Source organism: Mauremys reevesii, linkage group 3 (assembly GCF_016161935.1).
Source record: "Mauremys reevesii isolate NIE-2019 linkage group 3, ASM1616193v1, whole genome shotgun sequence".
Lineage (NCBI taxonomy): Eukaryota > Metazoa > Chordata > Testudines > Geoemydidae > Mauremys > Mauremys reevesii.
In genome coordinates, this window is record NC_052625.1 from 48,795,183 (window position 1) to 48,808,960 (window position 13,778).

Sequence of the window (13,778 nt, forward strand, 5' to 3'; positions counted from 1 at the left end):
AAATTGGCTTTGACATTCAGGGAATATGGCTGAAAAACAAAGGGGAGAGGAAAGAGAGAAATTGTGTGGCAGCTGGAGACTGGAAGCATAAAAGAGACCGTTTCTATAGAATATCACAGGCTAATCTGAAAACATATGCATTTAAAAAGGAAGTGGAAAATTATTTTCTTATATTGCAAACTTGGAGAACAAGTTTTACATAGCAAAATGCAAGTTTTCCATCCAGTATTCATCACATTTTCTTCATGCTACAAATATGGAATCCTGTCTTATATCTATTGATAATAATTGTATTAAACAAAAGATACAAAGGTTTCAAAATAATTTTATAATGAAGTGTGAAATTAGTAAATTTTTTCAGAATATTTTGCTACCTCTATTGCTGCCTATATAATGCTGTTCACTTCTGTGGCTTTAAAAATAATAAATGGTTAATGAAATGATAACAAATGAACACCAAATAATTGTATTTCTTTAAATAGAAACAGACATTATTTGGATCTTAAATGCCAGAGTAAAAAAAAAATTAGCAATATTTTTCTATTCATAATTTTCATAACAAAATCTGGACAAGTATGTTAGCTTACGTGACATATGGACCGATTTCCACAGTCTGCTTCCTTGTTAGACAAAAGCTGAATTACTGACTTGTCCATTGGATTGAGAATACACAATTGCATTTTTCATATTTAAAAGGCTTCGAAGTCATGGAGTGGAGATGAGAGGGGAAATGGAACAAACCTTAATCCCGCTACATTAACACATTGGGTTTGGGATTTCTACTGAGCATTTTAGGGCTTTGAGATCACCAATAGACTAGATATGGGGTGGCCAAACTGGCTCGCGAGACACATGTGGCTCTTTTACAGTTAAAGTGTGGCTCATGGAGTCCCCTGTGCCCCCCACTCTCCATCTCCCAGACTGGGGTGGGAGCTCAGGACCTCTGCCTGGTAGGGGTTTCAGCCTCACGGGGTGCGCCTGGCTGGGCGTGGCGTTTCAGCAGGAACAGGGCTGAAGCCCTGAGCCCAAACAGGTGCTTCCTGCGGGGCTGACGCCCCAAGCCCCAGCAGGCAAGCCCTAGCTCTCGAACTTCTGAAAATTGTCATGTGCAGCTCAGAGGATCAGTACGTTTGTCCACTCCTGGAATAGATTTTAAATTGGAAAGAAGAACATAGGAATGGTTTATACTTGTTAAAAAAATTGAATAATTAAAATGAGAAATTCTAGAGGAAAATATATATACACATTTATACAATTAATTTAAAACACACACACAGTTCTATGACCCAGGTACTCAGATGGTGTAATTTGGCGTAGCTTAACTGAAGTCAGGTGAGCTGTACCATATACTTCTTCTAGGGATCGACTCACATCAGTAGTCCCTATGCCAATGAGAGCTGAGAACTGCAGCACCTTGCAGAGTTGAGCCTTAAACAGGTAGTCCCGTTTATGGGACCATAATATTCACATTAGTACTGATTATTTGTGTGACTAAGGGTTCAGTAGATTAGATCCACTCTCACTGCAGGTGACTGTCTTACAGTTTTCATTTTTCCTAGCCAATACAGAATTAACCTTATTACCAGAAGAGAATCTAAATGTATCATTGTATCCTATTTCCTTTCTTATTTTACTACACTCTACATTTTTTCTTCCCTGTAAGAAAATTAATCTGGTATCTGCAGCACTAACTGACCTCAGAATTGACCTGAGACTCAAGAAGCAGCGGAATTTACAAATGGGAGAGCATCTGGATTGCCACACATGAGATGCCAGGGCATGCTAGGCATTTACAGGCATATTATTTCCTTAAAATCATGCTGTTTTCCCCATAATTTAGTACAATTTCCAACTATTTTAAATGACTGCTAATTAGGAGACTGCTATAAAATACCAATTTAAATTGCTGAAATAATCTTTTAGGGTGCTTCAATTCCCAAACAACTTGCAGCATACAGTCAATAGACAAGGAAGGCCAATTCTTTCTAAGATGAACAAATGAGAAATACTCGGCTCAAAGCAGGTTTAGTTGCTCTAAAACAGGCTAAGATATGTGGGCCTGATCCCACAATCCTACCTCGGATGAGTGAATATTAGTTACACGAGTCAGGAGGGTTGCATTATTGGACTTCTTATTTGTGGACAATAAATATCACTTTTTGTTGCTGTCTTCCCCTCTCTGCTTATATAGAGCTATTCCAACCAGAATCAGAATATAAAGGCTTCCAAACACAGAAAGATTTTTAGATGATTTTAAAAGCCTATTGCAATCCCTGATCATTTTTTCCATAAGATCACAAGTGCTGTATGTTCAAACTTGGTTATCAAAATGATCAACTCACATACTGGATTTGAAGTGGTAAAATCAAGTCAATACATAGTGCAGCCTCTCAGTCTAGTTAATTCTAAAATCAAGCAGGTTACAGTTAATCATCTAGCTTTGCCTCCAACAAAAGTATATTTACTTTGATATGGGTGGGGAAGAGGAGGCTAGCTGTACAGCCATGTGTTGTTGACACTGTAAATCCAGGGTGGGGGGAAAGAGCCAGTTGCTCAGACTGGATTTAGAGCAGACAGGTTTACACCTGTATGACTAGGTCAGCAGCACAGACTGGTCTAGTTTCCTGAAGTTATCTGAGCCCAATTTAAATACTGTAATTCCAAGGGTGCCTCTAAACAGCATCTACTTTCTCTCTGGATGAGGTAGGCTTCACACCTGCTTAACCTACATTAGAATAGGATTAATTACCTGAATTGCAAGGCCCCCTTAGCCAGTCAGCATGTTTCTGGCAGGGCACATGGTGACCTGGGCATGGATATAGGGGGAGAGAGGAAAAAAAGAGCATATGGGTGCTAATGGCAAGACTTGGACCAATCTGATCAACAGAGTCAGCAATTTTTAAAAATCAGTTGGCTGTAATCTCCTTCTGCATCAGCTGGATCATACAAGAGCTTTGTGAACTTATGTTTCCAGGGCTAGCAGTAAGCTTCTTTTTGAGCAATGCTTGATAGATGTATATAGAAAAGAGAATTAGCCTTACATGTTGGTCCTAAATACTCATTTATTTAATTACCTAAAATGAATACTTACTGGGCAGTAACTATTAAGCTTGTTTCCCTTGATATTTTTAATTCACTCTCTCCAGGTTTAAAAACCTCCAGAGTTAATTGCACACAGTAGTATTTAGAGAGGGTTGGTTTTTTTTTTTAACTTAAAAAAAACCAAACCTGTAGAACTTTCCTTTTTATTTGAAAACGTGTAGACTGTGCACAACATGTCTGTAACACAGAATAACACTCCCAAGAGCTTTTGCTCCCTAAACTTATGAGAGACACTTTATTGTAGCCAGACACAAGAGAAATTTCTTAATTTAATAAGCAAGCTGTGCTACTCATTAAAGGCTTCATCCTGAAAGCAGTTGACAGCCCTCAACGCTCATTGACTGAAGAGTGTGTAGGGCACTCCGCACCTTGCTGCAGTGTTCAGCACCTTGTAGAATTGATCTCGCCTTACGTGAGGTATTGAGTTCCTTTAATTCCAATTGACAGTACTGAGGGTTGAGATTGCTCAGCAGTGTCAGGTGTAAGAAGGCCTCCAAATCCAATGTAAATAGCACTTGAAGGGAAGAACCTGCAAAGCTCTGCAATTGCTCTCTGTGCATGAGCATATTGGGAAAGAGTTATGAGCAGGTTGCGGGGAATGGCAGGGTAAATCCAGTTGATTCACAACTCTCGTGCATCTAGCTGTTGGAAAAAAACCCAACAACAGAGATAGCAGTACAGCATTCCAGGGGATGGCAAACAGAGAAGAGAAGTGGCTCTCAACCTTTCCAGACTACTGTACCCCTTTCAGGAGTCTGATTTGTCTTGTGGACCCCCAAGTTTCAACTCGCTTAAAAACTATTTGCTTACCAAATCCAACATAACAATACAAAAGTGTCACAGCATGCTGTTACTGGCAAATTGCTCACCTTTTACCATTTAATTACAAAATAAATCAATTGGAATATAAATATTGTATTTATATTTCAGCATATTATATAGAGCAGTATAAACAAGTCATTGTCTGTATGAAATTTTAGTTTATACTGACTTTGCTAAGTGCTTTTTATGTAGCTTGTTCTAAAATAGGCAACAATCTAGATGAGTTGATGTCCCCCCTGGAAGACCTCTGAGTACCCGTAGGGGTATACGTACCCCTGCTTGAGAACCACTAGAGTAGAGGGTGTTGATCAAAGGCGCCGACTTCCCCTCTTTCACGTGGGTGTTTGACCCTCCCCCCCACCCCAGCCCAACCCCACTCCACCCCTTCCATGAGGCCCGGCCCTGCCCCGCCTCTTCCCAGCCCTTCCCCGCCCCCATGCCAACCCCGTCCCCACAGCCCCCACCCCAACTCCGCCCCCTCCCTGCCAATATTCCAACTCCTTCCCCAAATCCCTGGCTCTGCCGCCTCCCCTGAGCGTGCTAACGCTGACAAACAGCTGTTTGGTGATGGCTGGACGGGAAACACTGGAAGGTAGGTGGAAGAGCAGGGACGCAGCACACTTGGGGGGAGGAAGAGGTGGAGCGGGGGGGAGGGGAGCTTGGCTGCCAGTGTGTAAAGAGCACCCACTAATTTTTCCCTGTGGGTGCTCCAGCTCCGGAGCACCCACGGAGTTGGTGCCTATTGTGGTGATAATGAGAGTGTTAATATGCCTACTAACTGAGTAATGCCATCTACAACCACGTAACCTGTGGAGATTGTGTCTGCAATGAGAGAGAATAATCTTTGAGTGTGACTGTGAAAGGGCTTGTTAGCGGGGAAAGATGTATGCGTATATGTGTGTATATACATATATGTGTATATATATATTGCTATGGTGGCATGTGTTCCTGAAGCTTTTTACATGGTGGGCTAGAATTTGCCATAGAGAACTTCAGTAACAATTGAATGCACTATCTCTGCAGTAGAAGGTGATGACTTTTTACAGCAACACTAAACAACAGTTTAGGACAAGCAGTGAAGTATACCTAATCCAGTTAAAAGTAGAGGGGGAATTTTAGGCAGGCAGAATATAATTATTTAATTGGAATTTGGCCGGGATGCTTTTGCACTGGTAGGATATCTTTATATACATTCAAATTGCATTGGCTGTGCAGTTTTAAGTTATGGAAATATTTTGAGTCCTTCGAGCATGGTAATTAATTTCATAAATTCAACTTTGTTTTTACGTAACACCTTGTAATACCTGTTTCCTTAACAAAGTATGTGATGTCAGTTGATGCTTTTTACTGCAGCAACTTAGTAACCAATCCTGCATATACTTAAGTACATGAATAAATTTCCTCACATGAACATCTCCATTGAGCAGAGTTATCCCTTTGCTTCAGTGTGTACAGGATCAGACCCATAACTATCAAGCTTCACACTCCAGTCTTCTCTTTGTAAGGGTCTGATCCCAACCGCCCCTGAAGTCAATAGAAAGACTTTCATTGACGTCTGTGTGTTTTGGATCAGACCCTAAAGATGTATGTCATGATCAGCTTTGCAGGCCTTAAAGTTTATTATTTGCCTTCTACTTTCGGTGGAGTGGGGTGGGAGAGAGGGATGGGATGGGAGACTTATTGCAATTCCCTCCGGCTATGCTGCAAGAAAGACAGGAGACACTGGGTGTGGTTTAATTAGGCCACAACTTCATTCCTGAATGTCTGGGAGCTCCCAGCTGATAAAATTGCACAGTGCAGATAATTCCATAATCATTTACATATATTGGGAGGGGTCAGGGCCGTCCCTACCCATACACAAAGTATGTAGCTGCGTAGGGCACCAGGAAATTTGGGGCACCACATTTCCTGGTGCCCTGCGCAGCTGCATGCTGCTTCAGCCCCTGCTTTGCGTCTTCCCCATGGCCCCCACTCCTGCTCCACCCCAGCTCTGCCCCCACTGCACCCCTTCCCCAAAGTCCCCACCCTGTTTCTCCCCAATCCCACCCCTTCCCACCCCTGCTCCACCCCAGCCCCGCCCCCACTCCCCTGAGGACTGCAGCAGGGCCGGGCCTGCACTCACCAGCAGCAGGAAGTGCAGCGCTCCAGCCCCAGCTGCACCCCTGGTGAGTGTTGGGAGGTGGTTGCCCTATGCCCCCAAGCCAGCTCCACCTCCTCCCCGCAGAGGCCTGAGGCCAGCCCCCTCCTTCCCCCCATGGATACCTGGGGCCCCACATTCTGCCCCCATGGGGGGCCTGCGTAGGGCCCCAGAATAGCTAGGGACAGCCTGGGAGGGGTCCCTGGCCAACCTGCTCCTTTAATAAGGGGTTAAGGGGGGATATAAAAGAGGGGGGGTTGACTCTCTGTGATACCAGTCATAGGAGCTCTGACCCCGCTGTTTCCACTCCTTTAAGAATACCTCCTTTAAATCCTTTCCCAATCCATTTTTTTCTGATCACCATATCCATTCTCTATGGAGTACCTGCACTGGACATCCACCCCACGGTTACATAATGAATTGCAACATCATAACCTAACTTCCCCTTTTGTTTTTTCCCCCCCACTAAGCCCCCAACATGCTGTGGGGAAGGTGAAAAACCCATCTTGCCCTGGCGATGAGTGAAAAATTCCTTCCCAGCCCCCTGAGAAAGGAGCGACTAGCTAATGCCCACAGCAGATCAGGACAAAACATGGTATTTTAGCTACTTCTATGGGTGAAAGGTTGGATGTTGCTCTGCTTGGTCCAGGTAAAAAGAGGGGCTTTTACTGCACAGACATGGGCATAAATAGTCCCCTCTCTCTTCCTGTGACTTGGGGGATGGATCAGCCTCTCCAGGCTGACCTGGTATGGAGCTGCCTGCCTCTGTAACAGGTAACTCTCTGGCTCTCTAGCCCTTAAAGGGGCCACACACCTTCTCCAACAAGCCAGACAGAGGGCCCACCACTTATTGTGCGATGAGGTCATTAACGAGGAAAAGAGCCCTGCTGTGGGGAATTAGGGTCACTTACTGTAAAGCAGAATAAGAATCTGTTCTTAACTAGAACCATATTTCAGCCCTTACAGAAATACCAGCACGTGGCCTGCATGCTAGTGTGTCTGTAGTGGAACTTACTCCTTAGCTGATTATGTTATCAATTCAGTGCAGGGAAAAATCTATAGAAAGTCTGTATTTATGATTTGGGAGGTTTTAAAAACACTATGTTATAGTCCTTTGAAATTGTTCTCTTGTCTTCTGCCCATAGGTTGTGATTCCAACTGGTCAAACTACTTTCCCAAACTAGTTTCCCATTCTAATAATTTCAGTAATCTAATAATAATCTAATAATTTCCCAAACTAGCTTCCCATTCTAATAATTTCACCTGCAATTTACTGCTTTTGCACTGGTGATGGATATCCCTCTGGAATTCCCTTAATTAAAACTGCTACGTTCTTCTGGGGTTTCTTGTTCTAGCTGGATGGATATTATTGAGGTTTTTTAAGAAGATAGAAGTCACAGCAAGTCTTAGGCTAGTATGCCTATTAGCCCATTAATGCAGCTATACTGTTCTGAGGTATAGGCTCCTTGTTCCATCCATACTTGGCTTGTTATCCTCTTATCAAGCTCTCTGCATCCCTTTGTTTATTTGAGGAGACAGGAAGACTGTGTGAAGGCTGCTTAGTCAGGGATATCAGCGTTGTTGGCAGGGGAGTGATTGCCAGTTGAAAAACAAGGCATTATTGCTCATTTTTTCCCTCTTATTAGTTTGATTACATTTGCAAATCAAATCAATCCATCAGACATGATCAGGCCTCGTCCGCATTTTAAGGAATAGTAATCTCCGTCTAATAAGATGCAAATGTGTCACATCGGTAAGTAACCAATAAATCATCGTCTTGTCTTTGGCAATCATTAAATATCAGAACCAACAGTCAATTTTTAGTATTTTCAATTTGCGATATGCCGCTGGAATATAAAGATAGATGGACGTAATTACACAAACCAAACACTATTTCAGTTCATTCCAGACAGCAAATTTAGTGGAAGGTATAACTGGCTTGTCATCACACTACATTATTCCTGGCGGTTCATGCAAAGTTCACAGACAAGCTTCAAATGGACGTTGCTCTTTTTACTTCCCTAACAACATCCCCACCACCATGACCAAACTTCAGCAAATGACTGAAACACTGTAGGACATGTCTTCCATGGATGCACAAAGAGGCATGGAAAAAAGAACATGACACTTTTTCCAATACTGGCCCATCATGCATAACTAAAACTGCAATCTAAAAAGTTTTCTAATATTTATCAAATGCCCCGTCTTCCGCCTCTCCTGCCTTTTTTTGGATGACTGAAATGTTTAAAAAAAATCTTACCCCAATTAAAAAAAAACAACTTTTGGATTTCCTACATATAACTCTTCTGCACAAGTTATCCAGTATATGGCTGAATGTAATGAAGACACAATGCAAATGTGAGAGAGTTTTCAATAACTAAGTAATCTGCTATTTAAACGAGTGGAAATTCAAATTCTTTTTCTTCTTTCTTTTTTTAATTGATTTGGGAAAATTGATTGCCTCATGTGCATCCTGTGGATTAATTAATATGTGTATTGCCTTACTTGTAGAGTGTTGCTTTCCATTAATGGCTCTATTTGTATGCAAAGGTTTGGATAGTTTTCAAAGGGGGGAAAAGAAATAGGCTGCTATCCTGACCCCATTGTAATCAATGGGTAAACTCCCATTGACTTCCAGGAGAAAGAGATTTCACCCACAGTGTCAATATATGCGTCATATGTTTCATTAAATGTATGTACATATGTTGAAAATATATTGTATCAATGATGTAAAATTAATTTCAATTATGAAGATATGCTCCATCATTCAATATATTCAGGATAGATCTGTACACACAAGGGTGCTCCTTTGTGAACAGTGCTTACTGTATTCTGAACTAAACAACGTAGACCACTCCTTTACGCTCACAGACATTGTTTTCTGAGTTTGTAGAATGAAGAACCTAAAATTGCAATCCTATACTTAGGCAAAACTCCCAGGGAAGCCAGTAGGAGTTTTGTCTGAGTAAGGACTGCAGTATTGGACCCTATGGCTGCTTCTATTATTGTGACACGATGGAAGGGCCAGATTCTACAAAAAGCTGGCTTTCTACTAAGCCGTAAGTGGCTGTGCAGAAATCAGAAAAGAGGATTTTGGAGGCTTGTGTCGTCTTATGTAGGTTTCCACTGCACCAAAGCCAGACATGGGACTTACTTGTATCTGACCTTAAAAGACTTCACTGTGGTACCTATATAGAGAAATGTATGCCATATTTGGACCTTCTGTTGCTGAACTCTGTCAAACTAGTTCCAGGGCTCCTTCTCCTCTTCCTCTCCTCCTCCTCCTCCTTTCCCCAATTGAGAAGGAGAACCTCCTATGCTATGGAGTAACTGAGGAGAGCACTAGTTGGAAAGATTCTTCAGCAGCCTAAGTAAGAATAATTTTTTCATGGCAGCATTTTGATTTGATTTTATAAATAAATTAAGCGTAAATTAGGTAAGAGACTTCTTTGTGGGAAGGCTCTACCTGCTTTTGGGTCTGCATCACTTTGAATCTCTTTGCTGACAGTTATCTGGTCAAAGAGAAGTGAAAGGGTGGGGGGGCTGACTTTGCAAACATGAAAATGTGAACTGCTGCATGACCACCACATAGAATTCATTCTTGGCATGAAAAAATCTTGTTCTTTTTTCTGGCAAAAGAAGTGTATGAATGAGATAGATTATAGAATATTGCAAAGTAATGTTAGTTAGCTGTGTCTACATGCCAAGCATTTAGACAGCTTGAAATACAGCATCAATTTATAAACAGTTATTGCTGCTTTGAAAAATATAAAATGTTAATATGCATGGGCCAGTTTTTAATCTCACTTACACTAGTGTAAACCTGGAATAATTCCATTGATATGAAGGGATTACTCCAAATTTAAACTGGTGTAACTGAGGTAGATTCTGGCTGTGTAACCCCAACAGGTTCTAAACAAGAGTCTGCCATAATACACTCCTAGCACTCTTTTTCTAAAGATCTATATGCCATTTTAGCATATTCCTTTATATGTTTTAAACCCCAGCTGCTGGACTAATCCTGTAGTGGTCTTTTGCAAAATGTCCCCCATGATTGTAGGCAGTCGCCAGAAATCTCATTGAAGTACATTTGATAAAGCCATTTTCAGTAGCCATGTGACTTGTAAGCTCAGTACCAGAACCTTATGCTCCGTCTAACCAATTTACATACCACCATGGTATCTTTAATTTGCTTTTCCATCAAATCAGTAATGGATCTAATTGAAAAAATTGGCAGAACTACATACAACCTAACTACCAATCTCAGTGTTTTCAAAATATCAGAAATGTTGCACAGCTACGCAAGTGACACCTGTGTTAGTGGTGCACTTCTGTTACTAATATGTACAAAAACAAACATTACTACAGGTGCAGCATTTGTACCAATTGATCACTGCGCTATGAGAATTAATCACCTAGTATTCAGCTCAGAGAATAAAATTTACATCTTAATGTATGACTTTTATTACAACACACATTTGCACTACTACGAACAGTATAGTTCACTCCAATTTGAAATTTTATGTGTACGGTCTCAGCCAAAGTTCACAAGTTAACATTCTTAATTCACAAATTTCACAACAATTATATGGTTGGGATTTTATTTTAAGTTCTGTTCTAACTTAAATGCCAACACTCATTGGGCTAGGTGATGAAGTGGGTTTAATCTTTGGAGCCCTAGTTTCAAATCCTGTTCTCACTTTCACAACTGAAAAGGATTTGATGGTCTTATCTAGTTCATTGTGGACAATGCTCCATGTGAAAAAACATCATCCAATTTGGCATATATCATGCTTGGCAAGAGGGCCCGACAGTGTTGCAGGTGTGTTGGCAAGCTGCGTGGAGAAGCTAATACAACAACTGTCCACATTACACATAACTCTAGCAAGTTGTATCAGTTCCATACCTTCGTGAGTACTAAATTAGCCTGTCATGCTGCCAATAGAATCTTGCTCTGTGCAGAGCCATGTTGAAGTCAGTCCGACTGGGTGTGAGGGTCTGCACAGGTGAATCCGATGGCAGGCAGCACTGGAGCCATAAACAGTAAAGTATAAAATAAGGAAAATCAGACTTCAGTAATTGGGATACTTTTTTTCCCCCTATATATAATGGAAAAATGTGTCTTACTCATTAACATAGCTTTTGGTATTTTGAAAAACAAAATTAAAACAATTGTGTATTGACACATAGAAAGTTAATGTTTTTCAGGGAAATTTTATGGGGATGTTTTATTATGTGGCTAATTACATATTTACGTGTAATGGCCCTGGCAGAGCCATTACAGTCCATTGGATAAATAATATGTTTTAAAAACCATTTATAAATATGTATTTACTTGACAGACCAGAACGGCTTTTTCTCAGTCATTCTCAGCCACTGAGTAAATAATATATGGATTGCTTTTAAAAATAAATATGTATTTCTCCGACAGACATTCCAGGCAATTGGGTAAATAATATGCATATTTTTCAAACATTTAAAAATACATGGGCATATATAAAAATTCTGGCCTAAATATGTATCTTCTGTGGAGATCAGAATGACTCTAAAGGTGTCAGACTTCGCTTTGAAATTTCTGTTTTAAATTGCTTTTGTCAGTTTGTGTCACAACCTTCCAGTTAATTAAATGTATTTTTATGTATTTTCATACAGACAGTATAATATCAATGTTGATTTAGAGTTTTATAACACTAACACACTTGACCCTCTTACTCAGTGGTATAAACTATAAAGTCAGCACTGTATAGTTATTTAAGATCCTAGTTTTAATTTTTCACCATCAGAAAGTGAAAAGACTCATACACTGGTCCAATCCTGCTCCCAGTGAAGTCAATGGAAAAAACTCCTGTGACCTTAATAGAAGCAGTATCAGTCCCAGTTGTACCAATCAGCTGGAATTTCCTGTTAACTGAAGTCTGTTTATGTCCCCTGAGTCTTTTTTAAACTGGTTGGTCTGCATAGCTATGATATCATGAGGACTCTTTGGATAGGTTTTGGATCAGGCCCGATATTAGATCTGTGTTATGCTTCAGTGGACAGGGCACAAGAATGGAAGTCAAAAGACCTCTGCCACTGGCTCTTCGCTGTGTGACTTTGGGCAAGTCACTTAATCTCTGAGTTTTATTTCCCTCTCTGAAAAATGTGAATTATACCCCCAATTTTTGAGTGCTTTGAGATCTATAGATTTAAAATGCTAGATATTATTCATGGCACCAGGGGCGGCTCCAGGCCCCAGCACGCCAAGCGCGTGCTTGGGGCGGCATGCCGCGGGGGGCGCTCTGCCGGTCACCGGGAGGGCGGCAGGCGGCTCTGGTGGACCTCCCGCAGGCGTGCCTGCGGAGGGTCCGCTGGTCCTGCGGCTTCGGTGGAGCATCCGCAGGCACGTCTGCGGGAGGTCCACCGGAGCCATGGGACTGGCAACTGGCAGAGCGCGACCCGCAGCGTGCCGCCATGCTTGAGGCGGCGAAATGGTTAGAGCCGCCCCAACATGGCACTCTGAGGCTCAGTGACTTAGCACAACGTGTTATCCAGTTGTTGCTTCTGTGGGTACCTCTACACTGCAGGTGGGATTGTGCCTCCCAGCATGAGTAGACAGATTTGTGCTAGTTTTGCTCAGCTAGCACACTAAAAATAGCAGTGTAACTAGGGGATAGCATGAGCAGCGGCATGGGCTAGCCACCTGAATGTGTACCCATGATGGTCAGGTGGGTTTGTACTCAGGCAGCCACCTTGAGTTGCTGCCCTTGGCAACACTGCTATTCTTAGTGTGCTAGCTTGAGCAGAGTTAAGACATGTCTGTCTACTCACACCAGGAAGCCAGCTCTCATCTGCAATGCAAACGTATCCTATGTACTACATGAGTAGCGCCTGTCTATCCTTTTCATAGTACTTTGGTCATTTTCTTCCATTATCCTTTTCAGGTATCTTCCAAGACTTTTGAATAAACTGGGTTCTATTACTACTACTAATTAACAAAGTTTTTTTTGCCACTTAACGCAGCATTACGGTTGCTTAGTGATAGCTCGTGCTGTTCCAGAATGTCAAGTGCAGCAAAACTCAAACTTCTAAAAAACAGGAAATACAAAAATACAGGGGCACTCTTTCAGATTTTGGTAGATGGGGATAGGGTCGGGTGGGGGGAAATTTAACCGTGATTCCTGGGGCTACTTAAGCACTTGAAAACTCTAGTTTTTTTGGCAGATAACTTAGCAATTAGCTGACAGGGGCCCTGTATCTAATTCCTTTATAAAAGAAAGAAAATTAAATAAATAAATATTAGACCCACTCAGCTCTAATAACGACATGTTCTGACATCTTGTGGCAAGTCACTTAAGGGGCACTGGTTAGGTTTAAAATTGTAATGTATATTCTTACTTTATTACTAACTCTGTGGAGAGAGAGACCCCATCAGGACTCCTTGGTTCTATCCCAGCTCTGGGAGGAGAGTGGGGTCTCGCGTGGGTTACAGCAGGGACCAGATACATCTGGGTTCTATTATGAGAACATCAGAATGGCCAGACTGGATAAGACCAGTGGTCCCTCTAGCCAAGTGGCCAATGCCAGGTGCTTCAGAGGGAATGAACAGAACAGGCAATCATCAAGTAGCCCTGTTGCCCCTCCCAGCTTCTGGCAAACAGAGGTGAGGGACATGCAGAACATTTTGTTAGAGCCCTGCCCACCATGCCTAATAGCCATTGCTGGACCTATCCTCCATTAA

General features: G+C 41.8%; 1 protein-coding gene and 1 long non-coding RNA gene across 16 annotated transcripts in view; one reads left to right on the forward strand and one right to left on the reverse strand.

Annotated features, from left to right (window-relative positions):
• ESRRG (estrogen related receptor gamma) overlaps window positions 1-13,778 on the forward strand; it is a 473,961-nt gene that overhangs the window by 420,672 nt on the left and 39,511 nt on the right. The window lies entirely within an intron of this gene.
• LOC120400977 overlaps window positions 1-13,778 on the reverse strand; it is a 98,051-nt gene that overhangs the window by 863 nt on the left and 83,410 nt on the right. For 2 of the 3 annotated variants that reach the window (XR_005596205.1, XR_005596207.1), the window contains one exon: window positions 10,968-11,089. The exons of the other annotated variant lie outside the window; for it this stretch is intronic. This is a non-coding gene — a long non-coding RNA (uncharacterized LOC120400977). The remainder of the gene's footprint in view (window positions 1-10,967; window positions 11,090-13,778) is intronic. 3 annotated transcript variants of the gene reach the window in all.